The sequence below is a fragment of the Globicephala melas genome, chromosome 14, assembly GCF_963455315.2.
Source record: "Globicephala melas chromosome 14, mGloMel1.2, whole genome shotgun sequence".
NCBI classification, from domain to species: Eukaryota; Metazoa; Chordata; class Mammalia; order Artiodactyla; family Delphinidae; genus Globicephala; species Globicephala melas.
Genome location: NC_083327.1, coordinates 76,226,512 through 76,243,538, shown reverse-complemented (window position 1 = coordinate 76,243,538; position 17,027 = coordinate 76,226,512). Strand labels below are relative to the sequence as shown.

The window sequence follows — 17,027 nt, the reverse complement described above, 5'->3', positions numbered from 1 at the left end:
TTTAATTTGAAAACATCCAGTGCCTTTCTTGAGCGTCACTGCACCCTTAGTGGTAATGCTACACATTAGGCTCTATTTATTAGTGGGAGCAGCACAGATGGAGAGGTTAGGAGGCCTAAGTGCCCTGCCTGTGGCATATAAAGGTTGTGTGCTATCAAGCAAGGCCTTTAACTTCTCCGTGCTTCAGTTTTCTCATCCATAAAAGCTGAGATAAAAATACCTAACCAGTCTGTTTTGTTGTGTGGACCAAATGCAATTAAGTGGAAATGCTTTGAAGAAAGTAAAAACATTATAAACCAATGGGGCCTTCTGTCTTGGCTCGGATTTTATTTTCTTACCATGTAGAGACTCAGTTGACATACAAGAGCTTTACTGGCATAAGAGGATTAGGTGAAAGGTAGTAGGGGGTGTTATGGGTTAAACTGTGCCTCCTCCCCCAAGAAAAAGTATGCTGAAGTCCTAACCACCAGTACTTCAGAGTGTGACCATATTTGGAAATGGAGGTGTTGTGGATGTGATTAAATTAAGATTAATGATCCAATGAGACTGATGTCCTTATAAGAAGAAAGCCCTGTGAAGACAGAGATACCCAGGGAGAAGACCACGTGACGTGGAGAACAGAGACTGGAGTGATGCAGCTGTAGGTCAATGGACACCAAGGAGTCGCCGGCCCTCCAGACGCCTAGGAAAAGTCAAGGAGGGATTCTCCCCTATGGGTTTCAGAGGGGGCATGGCCCTGACAACACCTTGATTTCAGATTTCTGGTCTCCAGAGCTATGAGAGAGTACATTTCTGTTGTTTTAAGCCACTCAACTTGCAGTCTTTTGTTACTATAGCCCTAGGAAACGAATACAGGGACTAAAGAATAAAAGCCATTGTAAATGCTAGTAATAAACTCATCTAATTGCTGGCAAGCACTTCTAGGGACCAAATCCAATATGACTCATTTCTCTGACGTTAACCTGTGGCATTGGGCCTCAGACAGTAGATTTACTACATCATTGAATGGGAATGAACACAGACACTAAACAATGGGACACATTTACAAAATGGAAATCAGGCTATGGTGAAATCTATAAAAGGGCATTCTTTCATAAATTGAGCCTAGCTGGGGATTTCAGACTATTATACTGATGTGGTCATTTACTAGATATGGAACAGTAGTGTCTGTTTGGGAGGATATTTACTTCTCCAAGTTGTATAGTGAAAGAAAAGTTCAAATATTTGGAATTGGAAAATGATGTAATGTGATAGCACTTTGGTCCAAACATAAAACCTAAGGCTCCAATCTAAACCTATAGCAAATGGAAACTCCCCAATTAATGGATGTTGGGTCATTTTAGTGGTTTCATCTGTAATTGTTGATCCCTTTGTTACATAAAGTTAGTTTGGTACCTGCATGGCTATTTTAATGACAGCGTAAATAGCCAGGATTTCAAGCATATGCTGTGTTTCTCTGCAACATAAGAATCCCTTACTTTCTCTTTTCAGTCGAGTTTAAATTACCTGCATGGCTATTTTAATGACAGCGTAAATAACCAGGATTTCAAGCATATTCTGTGTTTCTCTGCAACGTAAGAATCCCTTACTTTCTCTTTTCAGTCGAGTTTAAATTACTCTAATTCCTGTTACCATAATTATCCCTAGCAGAGCAACATTCTTTTAGCAGGAAAACATCATTGTAAGAGGCTAATTCATTTACTCTACTCAAAACTAAAAATATCTTTTTGCTTCTCCCCTTAATTGATTTATATTCAATTTTCTTTAGACTTGTTATTAATTTTATATAATTTCTTTCAAAATGCTCAATGGAAAGTTGTGACTGGTTAGATTCTTTCACATTTGAACAAGGTAGAATTTCTTTATTTTCCTGACTTTCACGAAAGGAAATACTTCCTTAGGAGTCTTGTGTACTAACCTCTAATATCACATAAGACGAGAACATTTAACCATTTATAGGCAAATTTATATATTGATACCAAACACTGGTCTAAAATGGGAAAATACAAGACGTCTCAGAAAAAAGGAAAGAAATGGAGCGGACTCAAAATTCTTTCCAGGAGTCTCCATTTAACATTATCTACTCCTACAGGATATAATTCGTTATGAGGTGTCAGGACTCAGCCAGAAGACACTTGGCTGCACTTATACTAAGTCACATTTTAAGGAAGAAACCTTTAATTCTTTTCAAAAACTGAGAAAATGGCTGCAGACGTGAAAACCATACTTTTCAGGCTACTTGTTTATGATTATTCTGTTTGGATAGCTCAGAGTATAACACAATATGGGGGAAGTTTGCACTCTTTTTCTGGTCTGATGACCACATGTTGTCTCATTAATTTTTTGAACGTGTTGAAGATTCTGCTAGTTTAGCAAACTAATGGTCGCAACAGGAACATTTTATTAATTCACTTGAAGTACAGGTCAGTTATAACAACTTTGTTCTTTCCACCTGTTAAAAGCCTGAAGCAAATTATGCTAAAGGCCTTATTTGCTGGTTCCTTATTGAACCATAAATCCCAACCTCTCTTACGCTCCTGACAAATAGGCAAAGAATTGTTCTCACTCGTGAGAGTGAATATTAATCATACAGTAGGATGAATACCCATTATTGAACATTTAATAGTCACCAAATGCCTATTGGATACCTCATGTTTTCCATGTGTTTTATTGTAAGAGAACAGACAAGATCACCTTTTAAGTTCCCTTATAATCGTGTGAATTAACACTACCTTTTCTTGGTTAGATTCAGTTACAGCCATTCTGTCAAAGAGAAGGCTCTGAACTTGAACTCTCTTGGTGAAATATGTCCAGGGTTTTCCAGCTAGAGCTGGATTTCACCCTGGAAGCTACCAAGCTCTCCTGCACTTGAATTTTCAACTTGATTAATCAGCTGGAGCCGTTTTGCGTAGGTCACAGGGACTTAGAGGGAATTGTCGAGCAAGGTTTGAGGTAGGCACTAGAGCGCAATTGTTTTATTTTGTAGACGCTCATCAACATTCCAAAGTGATGTACAAATCAACTGCCTTGAGAGGAACGCCAGACCCCTAGCTCTCCTGGGCCGAGAAGCCAGCGCGAGATGAGAGACCCCAGAGCATTCATCAAAGCAGAGTAAGTGACCAGAGCGTGATAGGTTTGGCTATTTCTTCCGAAGTGACTTTGCTTTTCACTTTGGTGTTCCCGGTAACAGCAGAGTCCTAGACTCAGGGTCATTTCCACTTTGCATTAAATACTTTGTGAGCTCTGCACTGGGAGCAAATTAGCAAGATTCTCCTCTCAATCCTGAATTGAGTTCAGACACTGAGCATTGCTGCCTGCCCCCCACAGCCTCATGTTTCTTACCAAGGACGTGCACCTTTTGCCAGTGGATGGAGGCCCCTGGCTAGTGAGGTGTTCTCTATATTGCTTGGAACTTTCTGGGCAGTGAGCACCACTGAGGCAAGCCTTTGAATGAAGGCAGAAAACAGCATTCAAGAGGGCTCCTCGTTTACGATTGTAGTTTCTCAAACAGGCTGCATTTGTTTCCATGTGCCCAGCGGCTGTATGTCTTGTGTAGTCGGTGCTACTGTTATTGCTAAGAGTTAACGTGTACTGTCCACTTGCTGTCTGCCAGGGAAGGGGTTAAAGGCTGTATATTCATTGTCTAATTTTCTTAACCAGATGACTCTAGGAAGCGCTGTTATTAACTAGCTTCCCTTTTCCTGATGAAGAAACAGGCTCGGAGAGGTTAAGAACCTGGCTCAAGGTCACACAGTAAGTGGTATAGTCAGGATCCCAACCTCAACAATTTGCTTCTGGAGTCAGAAGTTGAACTGGGTCTGCTGGACCTGAGAGTCCAGTAACATATGGCCGCTTTGAGGGCAGAGGGAAAAGGATGCCACGTGATTTCTTATTTTTAGATAAGGCTGCTTTGTGCTTGTTCACCTTTCCATTCATTCCCCAGGCTGGGAATGTATGTAATCTGACCCCATTTGGGCCAGAGAAAATGCGTTTGGGTGAAGAATATAATGCTAAGAGTGCTTGTCACAGATTTGCCTGAGCCGTAAGGAAAATCTCCTTCCTAAAGACATTTCCAGATCACAGCTGAGGACGCTTGGGACACAGAGACAGGACATTTGTTTCTAAGAATTCAGAATGAAAAGGGGAAGAAAAGTGGATATTAAAAGTTAGGAAGGCAGGATTTTGAGAAGATGTGTTTGAATAGTTTCTATTCATGATTTCTATTTATTATAAGACCAGGAAAATTTCTTCAGAAAAAGAAAAGATTAGTAAATAGCAAATTAGATAAAAGGAGAGGAAAGAAGGAGCTCTTCAGGCAAGTACTTTGCATTCAACCTCGTACTAAATTTATGTTATCAACTATCTTGCTATTTACTTCTTAAGTTTTTAAAATAATTTTTTTTCTGTAGCACGCATGTAATGTATGTTTATTGCCAAAAATGCACACAAACAAGATAAATATTTCCCATGATCCTACCATATTGAACTAATCATAGCTAATATTTTGGTGCAAAACCTTCAATATTTTGTCTTTTTTTCTTTATATATGAGTGTATTTGACAAAAATGAGATATAACTGTACTCTGACATATTAAAATCATATTCCTATCACATTACATATTTTAGATATAATAATTTACCAAATAGGAGTGCAGTTACCAAACTTTTTGAATGGGTCATGATGGATAAGTGAAGAGGTTTTTCTTCATGATAACTGACCATAGAAAAGTTCAGATATTGAGAATTTGCAAATACTGCAAAGAAGTGGCAAGTTTAACACGTTTTAATCCAAAAAGTGGCTAATTGTCATATAAAACAAAACAGAAAATAACAGAAGAGCAAAATGCAGTAGAGGGAAGACCCCAGCATGAATCTGAATAGGCAAGTGTTGGGGTGTCATAGCAGGTGGCAGCGGCTGTCTTTTGGAAAGAGGGTTTTCCTCAGCTGACTTGTCTTTTTGCAATCTTGTTGTGGTGTCTGGTGGTCCTGAAGACTGGTGTAGTACCCTAGTCTCCATGTGTTTTTAAGTCTGTGAGCATCATCAATCATGTGAATTTTTGAGTTGCTTGGCCACAAATGTTATTGAAAAATTATTTCTTAAACATAGAAATTCTCTTATGGTCCCTGAGAAATTCACCAAAAATTTGTTGAGAATTTTCTCTGTATCAGGCATTGTGGAAAATATAAACAAAATATTTTTTAAAAGTTAGTCCCTAGAATATCTTACTAATTTACTGGGGCAACAAAACTAACACATGAGACATTAAATGAAAAGACGAAAGTGATACATGAGTGTCATAATGAACAGTGTAGAGAGTTAGTACTGTAAAAGGTGAATGAACCAGGAGAATTTAATGGTGGAGGAAGAAGTTGAGCAGGATATGAAAGGAAGGGTAAGTTTCAGGCGGATGGAAAGAAGAGAGATGACCACGGAATCAGGGGGAAAAAATACAGAGCTTTTCCGCTGGAGCCAAGACAAGATGGCGCTCATGCCGCTGTATATCAGGCAGCTACACAATGGGAAGAATCTTGGACCACAAGTCACATGCTTTGTTCTGCCAGTTGCTATGTTGGTGAACTTTGGGTTGTTACTTTTTCATGTCGCAGTTTCTCCATTTGTGAAATGGGTAGCATCATAGGGCTACATGCCTCAAAGAGTTTTTGGGGTCTTGCACGAGATGATGTGTATACACATGCTGTAGGTGTCACTTGTGATGGGGATTGACTAGAAATACAGACAGAAGAAGAACACAAAAGGACAACAAAGTAGTTATAACATACCCCAAGCCAAAGTTGAGTGTTTTGAAGACAGAGGGAGTATATCGTTGGGTCAAACGTAGCAAGAGCAAAGGGGAAGTCAGAGGGTTGATAGGTTGATGGCATTGATAATTCCCCTCTGGAGACGTGGAGAAATGAGGGGAAATGAGAAGATGAGGAGGAAAGTGGTTGATGGGGAAATGGAGTGCTTTGGAGAAAGTTTGATGATAAGGATGGGTTTTCATACATTTGTATTTTTTCTAATAAAACGGCACTTTCTTGAGTATTGTGGGCAATGCATCATGTCAAGTCTTTTAATATGCTCTTCCCACTAATTGAATGAGAGGAAAAGGAAATTTCTTCTTTTCTCCTTATTTCACTTATTTTCCCTTTGTATCCCTAGAAGCATATGACACACTTCTCAACAAATAGCTGAAATAGTTATGAAAAAATATTATCATCAATCCAACTGGGTAGTAGTTAGATCTTGGGCAGCAGTTCCAGGCTTATGCGTCACATTTTTAAATCAAGTCATAGAGCTATTATAAATTATTAAGGATAAATATTGTATAATTAACTCATAATGAGTTATAACCATGAGAATCAGATAAAGCATGAATGAATCCATACAGTCCATAAAGGTACATTTCAACGTTTGTGCTTGTGTCATTCCTTTATTAAATATTTAATAGATTTTAACAATTAATGTCATCTTCCTTGTGCATTGAACCTTCTGGTGGACACAAAGCAAAAACCAAAAGATGTGTAGCAAGTCAGAGAAGAAAAAACAGAGAGGTTGGAGAATTCACACACTCTAGAAGAGGCTCCTGAACTGACCTAATCTGGCAAATTGCCTGCCTAGTTTTGTTCATTATACTCTATTCACACTGTTATTATGGTCAAATCTAGGGCCTTTCTCAGCTCTCATCCTCCTGGATTCAGCATCTGTAGACTTCAAGACTCACGTAGACCTTGTCTGCCTTAAGGACATATACTCCATCTCTCAAATTTCTCCTTAAGCCATTCAACTATAGCATCTTATTTGATGTACGTCTTGGTTCCCTGTCTTGTTATCTGTGGAGGTTCTCGGGAAGTTCTCTGATCTCAATTCTCTTCAACTATTATTCCACAATATTATTTGAAACCCCCATCTTTCCATTCTTGATCCAACTCTGGTTCCCCACTCAGTTTCCTCTTACTAGCAGGGTTTTTTGCTCATATGCACTGGCGTTGTTGCAACTCACATATGTTTAGAATTGAACCATTGCCCAATATTCTCTGGTTGTTCTCCTTCTACTCTCCTGAGTATAGAGAGAGTTCTTGGAGCGTTTCTTGGCGAGTCGAGCAAAACAAAGGAACTTGGGTGTAATTTTAGAAAATCATAAGCTCTCTTACTCCCTCATTTAAGGGTTAATTTTGCTTTATCCAATCACACTTGCATTGATATTGTTTACTTGTTCCAGGGTCAAGGTAGCTTTGCTGTCTAATACTTCTCTTCCTAGATGACCTAGTCATTCGGGGAAGAAAAGTTGTCTTCTTTTTCCCTACCTGTTCACCCCAATCAATAGCCCTCAGGGAATCTTGGTTGTGGCCAAATCTCTTTTCTCTACCTCTACCCCCAGGTTTCTGTACCTCTTCTTCACGATTACCTGGGCATGTTGGACTAATCCCTCCGCTGAGCCCTATCCTTGGCCTTCCCTCTCAGCATGTGTCCCGTTCCCTGGTGTAAAGCAGAGATTCTCCGATTCTTTTTCTTTCTTGAATGTCTTACATGGTCCGGGGCTTTGAGTAAGTATGACAAAGACTTGGGTTTAGCAGTCTTTCCATTATGCAGTCATTTCCATTGAAAGCCTGCTTTCTGTTCTCCTGGAGAGCCTAGAGAAGTTTCACGTATTGACATTTCAGTGTCTATATTTTCGGAGTGGGCAAATAGAAAGCTGTTTACTCAGAAGTTTTCTTTTCTCCAGGCTTTGTCTGTTTTCGTCTTATTCTTTGGGAAGGAGACCTCCCTCTAAACCCTGAATGCCTGTTGTGTGGCGCCTCTGAGCTATGACTACTTTACAGTCCCCCGAAAATGTGCGTTTGTGCATGTTTCCTTAGACTGACTTTTGCTGTCTGTGTGCAGGGCAGATAGTAACGCCCCCATGGAAGAAACCGAGGCTCAGAATGGCGAAGTGACTTGTCCGAGGTTGTAGTACTAATGAATGGCTGATCTGAGGCTCGACTCTAGTTTGCTGTTTCCTACAGGAGGTTTCCCGCTCTGGAGCATTCTATTGCCTGACCTTTATCAGTGAGCTGTCTCTACTGATTTATCATCTAGGTAAAGTTTGAGTTCAAGCCTAATCACCTTCTCCTCCTCAGGGTGTCCCAGCCTGGATCATCCCGTCGGGCATGTATTCTTAGCCTTATACTTGGGTGGGTAGACGCCTCTACCCACCTGTGTTGGATGCCTGATGTCGGTGCTTACCGCATAGAATCAGGCACCAAACTTATTTTAGCTCAGAGGCACTATGGACTCCATTTACTCTCCATTTACCAGTTTATGGATAAGGAACTGAGGTCCAAAGAGATTTTGTGATTTCCCAAACGTGAACCGCTTTTTAGAGGTAATGCTCACTTCACTGCCCAGATTTCCTAGACTCCTAGACTCTCCACTGTTAAGTCTGGGTTAAAATGAACACGTTCTTGGAAAGGAAAGGTCTTTCAGTTGTTATGAGTCACTATCACCACTGCGTGAATTAGCTAATCAGATCCTTCTGACTGGGAGCTAATTTGGGTTGCCAGACCACCTGGCTCACCTGTCCCACAACTCTGAGCTGATAAAAGCCTAGTCTAAATGTCAACTACCCAACAACAAAGACTGCACCATTTATTTTTGAAGATTCTTTCAGCTTTTCTCATTTAAAATGTCTTTCAATATAATGCAGTATTGTCCTTTGTGTGTGAAGATGGTAGAGTTCCTTCATTTCATCCTTCCTCTCTCCTAATAATCATTTCTGTCAAGGCTTTGCATGTATAAGGCACTAGGGTTGAGTCTGTGACTGAGGAAGCATCTAAACAAGTTGGCTTATTTGAGGATCCAACCTATGACTTCAGTTTCAATAACACTCCAAAGACCATCAGAAAATGAAGTCGACATAGCTTTGGGGGCTTTGGATAAGAGACAAGCCTGTATTTCCACAAGGCAGGAGCTAATGCTGGCTTTTCCATTAGATGAAATTTCTTTCAAGTCTCTCCAACCACGATCCCCTCCAGGGTCCCCACCAGACCTGCTTTAAGATCAGCTGAGCATCGAGATACTTGTAAGGTCTTTGGGGAACCTCCTGATTACACGTATCTTTACTGATAATTTTTCTTTACCTTGTGATGTGCTTATTTTAAACAGAGCCCCTACCCAGTCTCCCTTTCCCTCCTGAGCCTCTCTCATTAAATGAAAACTTCCTTGGGCTTGGAAGGCATTTGTGCTGACTTTCTGCCTGGTGGTTTCTCCAGTGATTTAGAAATCTGCACAGATGGGGCGGGGGGAGGGAGGGTACCCAGTTGGCATAGAGGACGTGGAAATTCAAGCAGAACTGGACACAAAATACTTGAGTCTCCAGTTCCATTTGCCGAAGGAAAGATGCTCTTCAAAGTTTGCAAGATTTTTTTTTAATCAAAACGTTTTTAAACGCACAGTAAAACAAACTGACGATTTAGCTTCTTGGTATATTAAGCTTAGATTGTCAGATAAGTATTTGTCACTCGCAGGCTTTCACCAGAAGGTGAATTTTCCTCATAAAAAGTTATCAATAGGTCAAATGTCTCATGGGGTATAAAGATGAAAATGTCATGGTCCCTGATTTCTCAGTTGTGTTTGTCCTACATGTGAATTAATGAAATTGTAGCAGGGTTTTCTTGGTGGGGACTGCACCTTTAAAAAATGGAAACAAATGATTCCTTTATTAAGGTTCACCTTTAACTCATAGACTATTTTGGCCCAGGAAGCTTTGGAAGCAAGGTGTACTGATAAAAGTCAAGAGCTAATCAGAACTTAGGAAGGCCCGGTTTCATGTCTGAACATACTTGGGAGAGACACTGTAAGAGAAAATTCTTGGATTGGTTTTAACATTTCATCCAATAAAACTTTCTTGGGCAGGGTGTTAGTTGAAAGAGAGGCTATAATTTTAGAAGTCCTGGGACTTCCCTAGTGGTCCAGTGGTTAAGAATCTGCCTTCCAGTGCAGGGGATGCGGGTTCGAACCCTAGTCGGGGAACTAAGATCCCACGTGCCATGGGGCAACTACTCCCATGTGCTACAACTAGAGAGTCCACGCAACTAAAAAAAAAAAGAAGTTCTGTTGGTATTCTGTTAACAAGAAGGTTGTTTCCCATCACATTTTGTTTCGGGGGAGTGGCTTAAACTGGATCTCTTTTGTTCTATACTTAAAAAAAATGGATTTTGCGTTTGTTGTTATTGCTGTGTTCTCTCAGAGAGGATTATGCTCATGAGGAAGCCATTTGGTAGATAATATTGAATTTCATTTGTTCTAAGCCCACACATATTTAGTCTTTTCACTTTCTTCTTGCCAGGGAACCAAGAGTGCGCTGCTTGTGACAGAGGTGTGCTGTGCTGTATTTCTTACAGATGGAAGATTCAGGTTAGCTGTGAGCTAATAAGAAATTTGACAGCGTGGATTTCAGAGTAGGACCAGGAAGTACTCTGGTGGAGTTTGCTGAGAGAAAAGCAAAGATTCAAAACTGAGACTAGTCCTGATTTGAGGTTAGATGAAAATTTCCTCTGACGTCAAGAGATCTCTTAATTAGCACAGAGAAGGGAGAAAGAAACAGAGGCTCAAAGTTAAGCAAACTTCTTCACTGAAGGATTCTTTTAGGGGGCTAATATGCTAACATAGTTGTCAGTCTGCAGTATGGGGAAAATTTTGAATTGTGGGGAAACTTAATAAGCATCTTTTTCCAATTTATTGGCCAAGAAATCCCTTTATGACGGAGCACTGAGAAAGTCTTGTGTTCATCCACTATACTTTAGAATATTGTTTTTTAGCTTACCCCATCCTTTAACCAAAATATAAATTTTTTTAATAGATGAAACAAAGTCTTAACAGCTGTAATTTTACATTTGTTGGCATAGTTGTTCTATATCCAGAGAAAAAGATGTAGAGATGCAATGGAAATGAGAACTTAGGACACGGATGGGAATTTTATGTGTATGGGTGACAGTAAAAGTCTTTGGGATTGTTTTTGTCCTGAATCTTCAGGACATAACTGAGATTTGAATTCTAAAATAATGAATTAAGTAGTAAGGGAGTGAGAGGCTTCTAAACTCTCCATAGATAAACCATAAAATGAAGGCAGAGATTAGAAATGCTGTGTTGCAAGGACAATGAGGTTTTTAAGTGGTATGGATACACGTGGAGCCATGAACGATAAACCTCTTCTTGCTTCTTCTAACTTGACAAAGCCTATCCAAATTATGATGAAGACAATTGTGTCAGTTCCAAAGAATGCGTTTCTATAGTTACTATTGTAGGTAAGACTCAATATATTCACTTACATTAAAAAGGACACATATCCAAAGAAAACATTTGTACAGTTGCAGTCAAAAAATTACTATACTGAACACAATTCATTAGAGACTTTTATTATTCTTCCCCCAGGAGCAATGTAGAGCTGGAGACAGAAAATTATGTTGGTTTTCCATCACCTGTATTCTCAGTACTTCAACAGTGATTTGCACAAAGAAATGCTTGTTGAACACATTAACTTAGTTTTTTTTATCAACTAGTTATTTTTCATTGAAAAGGTAAGGCAGACATACATTTAAAAATTTAAATGTTATAAGAAGCACACAGGATGGAGAGTGGTGTTTACCACTCAAGACTTCCAGGCTCCCACTATAGAAGCAACCACTGTAACCAGCTTATACAGTGTTCTTCTAGGATGTTCTATGTGTATTGAAGCATAATGCATATATGCGTATATATAGATATGCATGTAGATATGTACACAGTTATTTTTACACAGGTAGAGGCGTACCATATAGATTGTTCTACATCTTGATTTTTTTCATTTAAATATTCTTAATGACATATATTTTAAGAAATGCGTTCCAATAAATGAATAGTCATATAACATTGACATTTTACTTTTCATTTCTTTATGATTGAGGTTGACTGTCTTTTCATATGTTACAAACCATTAGTGTTTGTTTTCTATGAACTGCCTCTAAGTTCTTTGTCAATTTTTCTATTGGTTTAATGGTCTTTTATAACTGATTTGTAAGAGGTCTTTTTATATTAAGAAAATGAGCTCATTGTCATATGTGTTGAAATATTTTTCCCAGTTGATCATTGGTCTTTTGACTTTGTTGGTATTTTTTTCTGTGCAGAAAAAAACTTTTATGTCATCACATTCACTAATCTTTTTGGAATCTGGGTTTTGAGTATTGTTTAGAAAAGCTTTCTTATCTCCAAAAAGAAATAAATTCTCCTATATATACTTCTAACAGATTGGTTATTTTATTTTATATATTCAAACTTTTAATTTACCTTCAAGTTAATTTAGTGAAACATATCTTTTTAGATGTTTTCTACATGGCTAGTTAGTTGACAATGCCACATTGCTAAATTTCAGGGTATGTAACATTCATTAAAAAAAAATTAACTTTTTTATTATGGAAAATTCTCAACATATAAAAGTATAGGACCTTGAAGATGGCAGAGGAGTAAGACGTGGAGATCACCTTCCTCCTCATAAATACATCAAAGATACATCTACATGTGGAACAACTCCTACAGAACACCTACTGAACATTGGTAGAAGATCTCAGACTTCCCAAAAGGCAAGAAACTCCCCACGTACCTGGGTAGGGCAAAAGAAAAAAGAAAAAACAAGGACAAAAGAATAGGGATGAGACCCGTACTTCTGGGAGCGAGCTGCGAAGGAGGAAAAGTTTCCACACACTAGGAAGCCCCTTCACTGGTGGAGATGGGGTTGGTGGGTGGAGGGGAAGCTTCGGAGCCATGGAGGAGAGCACAGCAACAGGTGTGCAGAGGGCAAAGCGGAGAGATTCCCGCACAGAGGACTGGTGCCGACCAGCACTCACCAGCCCGAGAGGCTTGTCTGCTCACCCGCCGGGGTGGGCGGGGCTGGGAGCTGAGGCTCGGGCTTCGGAGGTCAGACCCCAGGGAGAGGACAGGGGTTGGCTGCATGAAGACAGACTGAAGGGGGCTAGTGCGCCACAGCTAGCTGGGACAGAGTCCAGGAAAATGTCTGGACCTGCCGGAGAGGCAAGATACCTTTTCTTCGGGGTGCGCAAGGAGAGAGTATTCCTTCCATGTGTGCCCACAGAAGGCAGAACACCACCTAAGTGAGCTCCAGAGATGGGTGCAAACCACGGCTATTATCTTGGACCCCAGAGATGGGCATGAAACGCTAAGGCTGCTGCTGTTGCCACCAAGAAGCCTGTGTGCAAGCACAGGTCACTCTCCACACCTCCCCTCCCTGAGCCTGTGCAGCCCGCCACTGCCAGGGTTCTGAGATCCAGGGACAGCTTCCCTGGGAGAACACATGGCACGCCTCAGGCGTGCTGGCCTGTCATATTGGCCTCTGCTGCCGCAGGCGCACCTCGCATTCCAATTATGATAACTGTACCCCTCCCTCCTCTGGCCTGAGTGAGCAAGAGAGCCCTAATCAGCCGCTGCTTTAACCCCCTCCTGTCTGGGCAGGGAACAGACACCTGAGGGCAACCTACAGGCAGAGACAGGGCCAAAACTAAAGCTGAACCCCAGGGGCTGTGCGAACAAAGAAGAGAAAGGGAAATTTCTCTGTGCAGCCTCAAGAGCAGCAGATTAAATCCCCACAATCAACTTGATAAACCCTGCATCTGAAGGATACCCGAATAGATAACGAATGTTCCCAAAATTGAGGTGGTAGACTTTGGGAGCAACAGTAGACTTGGGGTTTGCCTTCTGTGTCTAATATGTTTCTGGTTTCGTTTTTATCTTAGTATAGTATTTAGTGCATATTGTCATTGGTGGATTTGCTTATTGGCTTGGTTGCTATCTTCCTTTTATATATATATATATATTTTTTCTTTTTCTCTTTTTGTGAGTGTGTATATATATGCTTCTTTGTGAGATTTTGTCTGTATAGGTTTGCTTTTACCATTTGTCCTAGGGTTCTGTCTGTTTGTTTTTTCTCTCTTCCTTTTCTTCTCAGCTGTGTGGCGGGCAGGGTCTTTGTGCTCTGACCAGGTGTTGGGCCTGAGCCTTTGAGGTGGGAGGGCTGAGTCCAGGAAATTGGACCACCAGAAACCTGGCCCCACATAATATCAATCAGCAAGAGATCTCCCAGAGATCTTCGTCTCAACACCAAGACCCAGCTCCACCCAACGGCCAGCAAGCTCCAGTGCTGGACTCCCCATGACAAGCAACTAGCAAGACAGGAACACAAACCCACCCATTAGCAGAGAGGCTGCCTAACATCATACTAAGTTCACTGACACTCCAAAACACACCACCGGATGCGGCACTGCCCACCAAAAGGACAAGATCCAGCCCCACCCACCAGAACACAGGCACCAGTCCCCTCCACCAGGAAGCTGACACAAGCCACTGAACCAACCTCACCCACTGTGGGCAGATACCAAAAATAATGGGAACTATGAATCTGCAGCCAGTGAAAAGGAGACCCCCCCAAAACAGTAAGATAAACAAAATGAGAAAACAGAGAAAGAAAAATACACAGCATATGAAGGAGCAAGGTAAAAATCCACCAGAACAAACAAATGAAGAGGAAATAGGCAGTCTACCTGAAAAAGAATTCAGATTAATGATAGTAAAGATGATCCAAAATCTTGGAAATAGAATGGAGAAGATACAAAAAACATTTAACAAGGACCTAGAAGAACTAAAGAGCAAAGAAACCACGGTGAACAACATAAAAAATGAAATTAAAAATACTCTGGAAGGAATCAATAGCAGAATAACTGAGGCAGAGGTATTGATAAGTGACCTGGAAGATAAAATAGTGGAAATAACTGCTGCAGAACAGAATAAGAAGAAAGAATGAAAAGAATTAAGGACAGTCTCAGAGAACTCTGGGACAATATTAAATGCACCAACATTCGAATTATAGGAGTCCAAGAAAGGAAGAGAAAAAGAAAGGGTCTGAGAAAATATTTGAAGAGATTATAGTTGAAAACTTCACTAAAATGGGAAAGGAAACAGTCAATCAAGTCCAGGAAGCACAGAGAGTCGCATACAGGGTAAATCCAAGGAGAAACATGCCAAGACACATATTAATCAAGCTATCAAAGGTAAATTCAAATAAAAAATATTAAAAGCAGCAAGGGAAAAGCAACAAATAACATACAAGGGAAACCCCATACGGTTAACAGCTGATCTTTCAGCAGAAACTCTGCAAGCCAGAAGGGACTGGCAGGACATATTTAAAGTGATGAAAGGGAAAAACCTACAACCAAGATTACTCTAAGCAGTAAGGATCTCATTCAGATTTGACAGAGAAATTTAAACCTTTACAGACAAGCAAAAGTTAAGAGAATTCAGCACCACCAAACCAGCTCTGCAACAAATGCTAAAGGAACTTCTCTAGGCAGGAAACACAGGAGAAGGAAAAGACCTACAATAACAAACCCAAAACAATTAAGAAAATAGTAATCGGAACATACATAGCGACACTTACCTTAAATGTAAATGGATTAAATGCTCCAACCAAAAGATATAGACTGGCTGGATGGATACAAAAACAAGACCCATATATATGCTGTCTACAAGAGACCCACTTCAGACCTAGAGACACATACAGACTGAAACTGAGGGAATGGAAAAAGATATTCCATGCAAATGGAAATCAAAATAAAGCTGGAGTAGCAATTCTCATATCACACAAAATAGACTTAAAAAAAAAACTATTACAAGAGACAAAGAAGGACACTACCTAATGATCAAGGGGGATCAATCCAAGAAGAAGCTATAACAATTGTAAATATTTATGCACCCAACATACGAGTAACTCAATACGTAAGGCAAATGCTAACAGCCATAAAATGGGAAATTGACAGTAACACAATAATAGTAGGGGGCTTTAACACCCCACTTTCACCAATGGACAGATCATCCAAAATGAAAATAAATAAGCAAACACAAGCTTTAAAAGGCACATTAGACCGGATGGACTTAATTGATATTTATAGGACATTCCATCCAAAAATAACAGAATACACTTTCTTCTCAAGAGCTCATGGAACATTCTCCAGGATAGATCATATCTTGGGTCACAAATCAAGCCTTGGTAAATTTAAGAAAGTTGAAATCGTATCAAGTATCCTTTCTGACCACAATACTATGAGGCTAGATAGCAATTACAGGAAAAAAAATTGTAAAAAATACAAACACATGGAGGCTAAACAATACACTACTAAATAACCAAGAGATCACTGAAGAAATCAAAGAGAAAATGAAAAAATACCTAGAAACAAATGACAATGAAAACGTGACGGCCCAAAACCTATCTGATGCAGCAAAAGCAGTTCTAAGAGGGAAGTTTATAGCAATACAGTCCTACCTCAAGAAACAAGAAACATCTCAAATAAACAGCCTAACCTTACACCTAAAACAATTAGAGAAAGAAGAAGAAGAACAACAAAAAAACCCCAAAGTTAGCAGAAGGAAAGAAATCATAAAGATCAGATCAGAAATAAATGAAAAAGAAATGAAGGAAAAAATAGCAATGATCAATAAACCTAAAAGCATGTTCTTTGAGAAGATAAACAAAATTGATAAACCATTAGACTCATTGAGAAAAAAAGGGAGAAGACTCAAATCAACAGAATTATAATTAAAAAAGAAGTAACAACTGACACTGCAGAAATACAAAGGATCATGGGAGACTAATACAAGCAACTATATGCCAATAAAATGGACAACATGGAAGAAATGGACGAATTCTTGGAAAAGTACAAACTTCCAAGACTGAGTCAGGAAGAAATAGAAAATATAAACAGACCAATCACAAGCACTGAAATTGAAACTGTGATTAAAAATCTTCCAACAATAAAAAGCCCAGGACCAGATGGTTTCACAGTGAATTCTATCAAACATTTAGAGAAGAGCTAACAGCTATCCTTCTCAAACTCGTCCAAAATATAGCAGAGGGTGTTACACTCCCAAATTCATTCTAAGAGGCCACCATCACCCTGATACTAAAACCAGACAAAGATGTCACAAAAAAAGAAAACTATAGGCCAACATC

General features: G+C 39.8%; 1 protein-coding gene across 5 annotated transcripts in view; it reads left to right on the top strand.

The window, feature by feature from the left end:
• IPCEF1 (interaction protein for cytohesin exchange factors 1) overlaps nt 1-17,027 on the top strand; it is a 182,521-nt gene that overhangs the window by 4,720 nt on the left and 160,774 nt on the right. For all 5 annotated transcript variants that reach the window (XM_060283841.1, XM_060283840.1, XM_060283839.1 and 2 more), the window contains exon 2: nt 2,987-3,111. The gene's annotated coding sequence lies outside the window, so the exon portion shown is untranslated. The remainder of the gene's footprint in view (nt 1-2,986; nt 3,112-17,027) is intronic.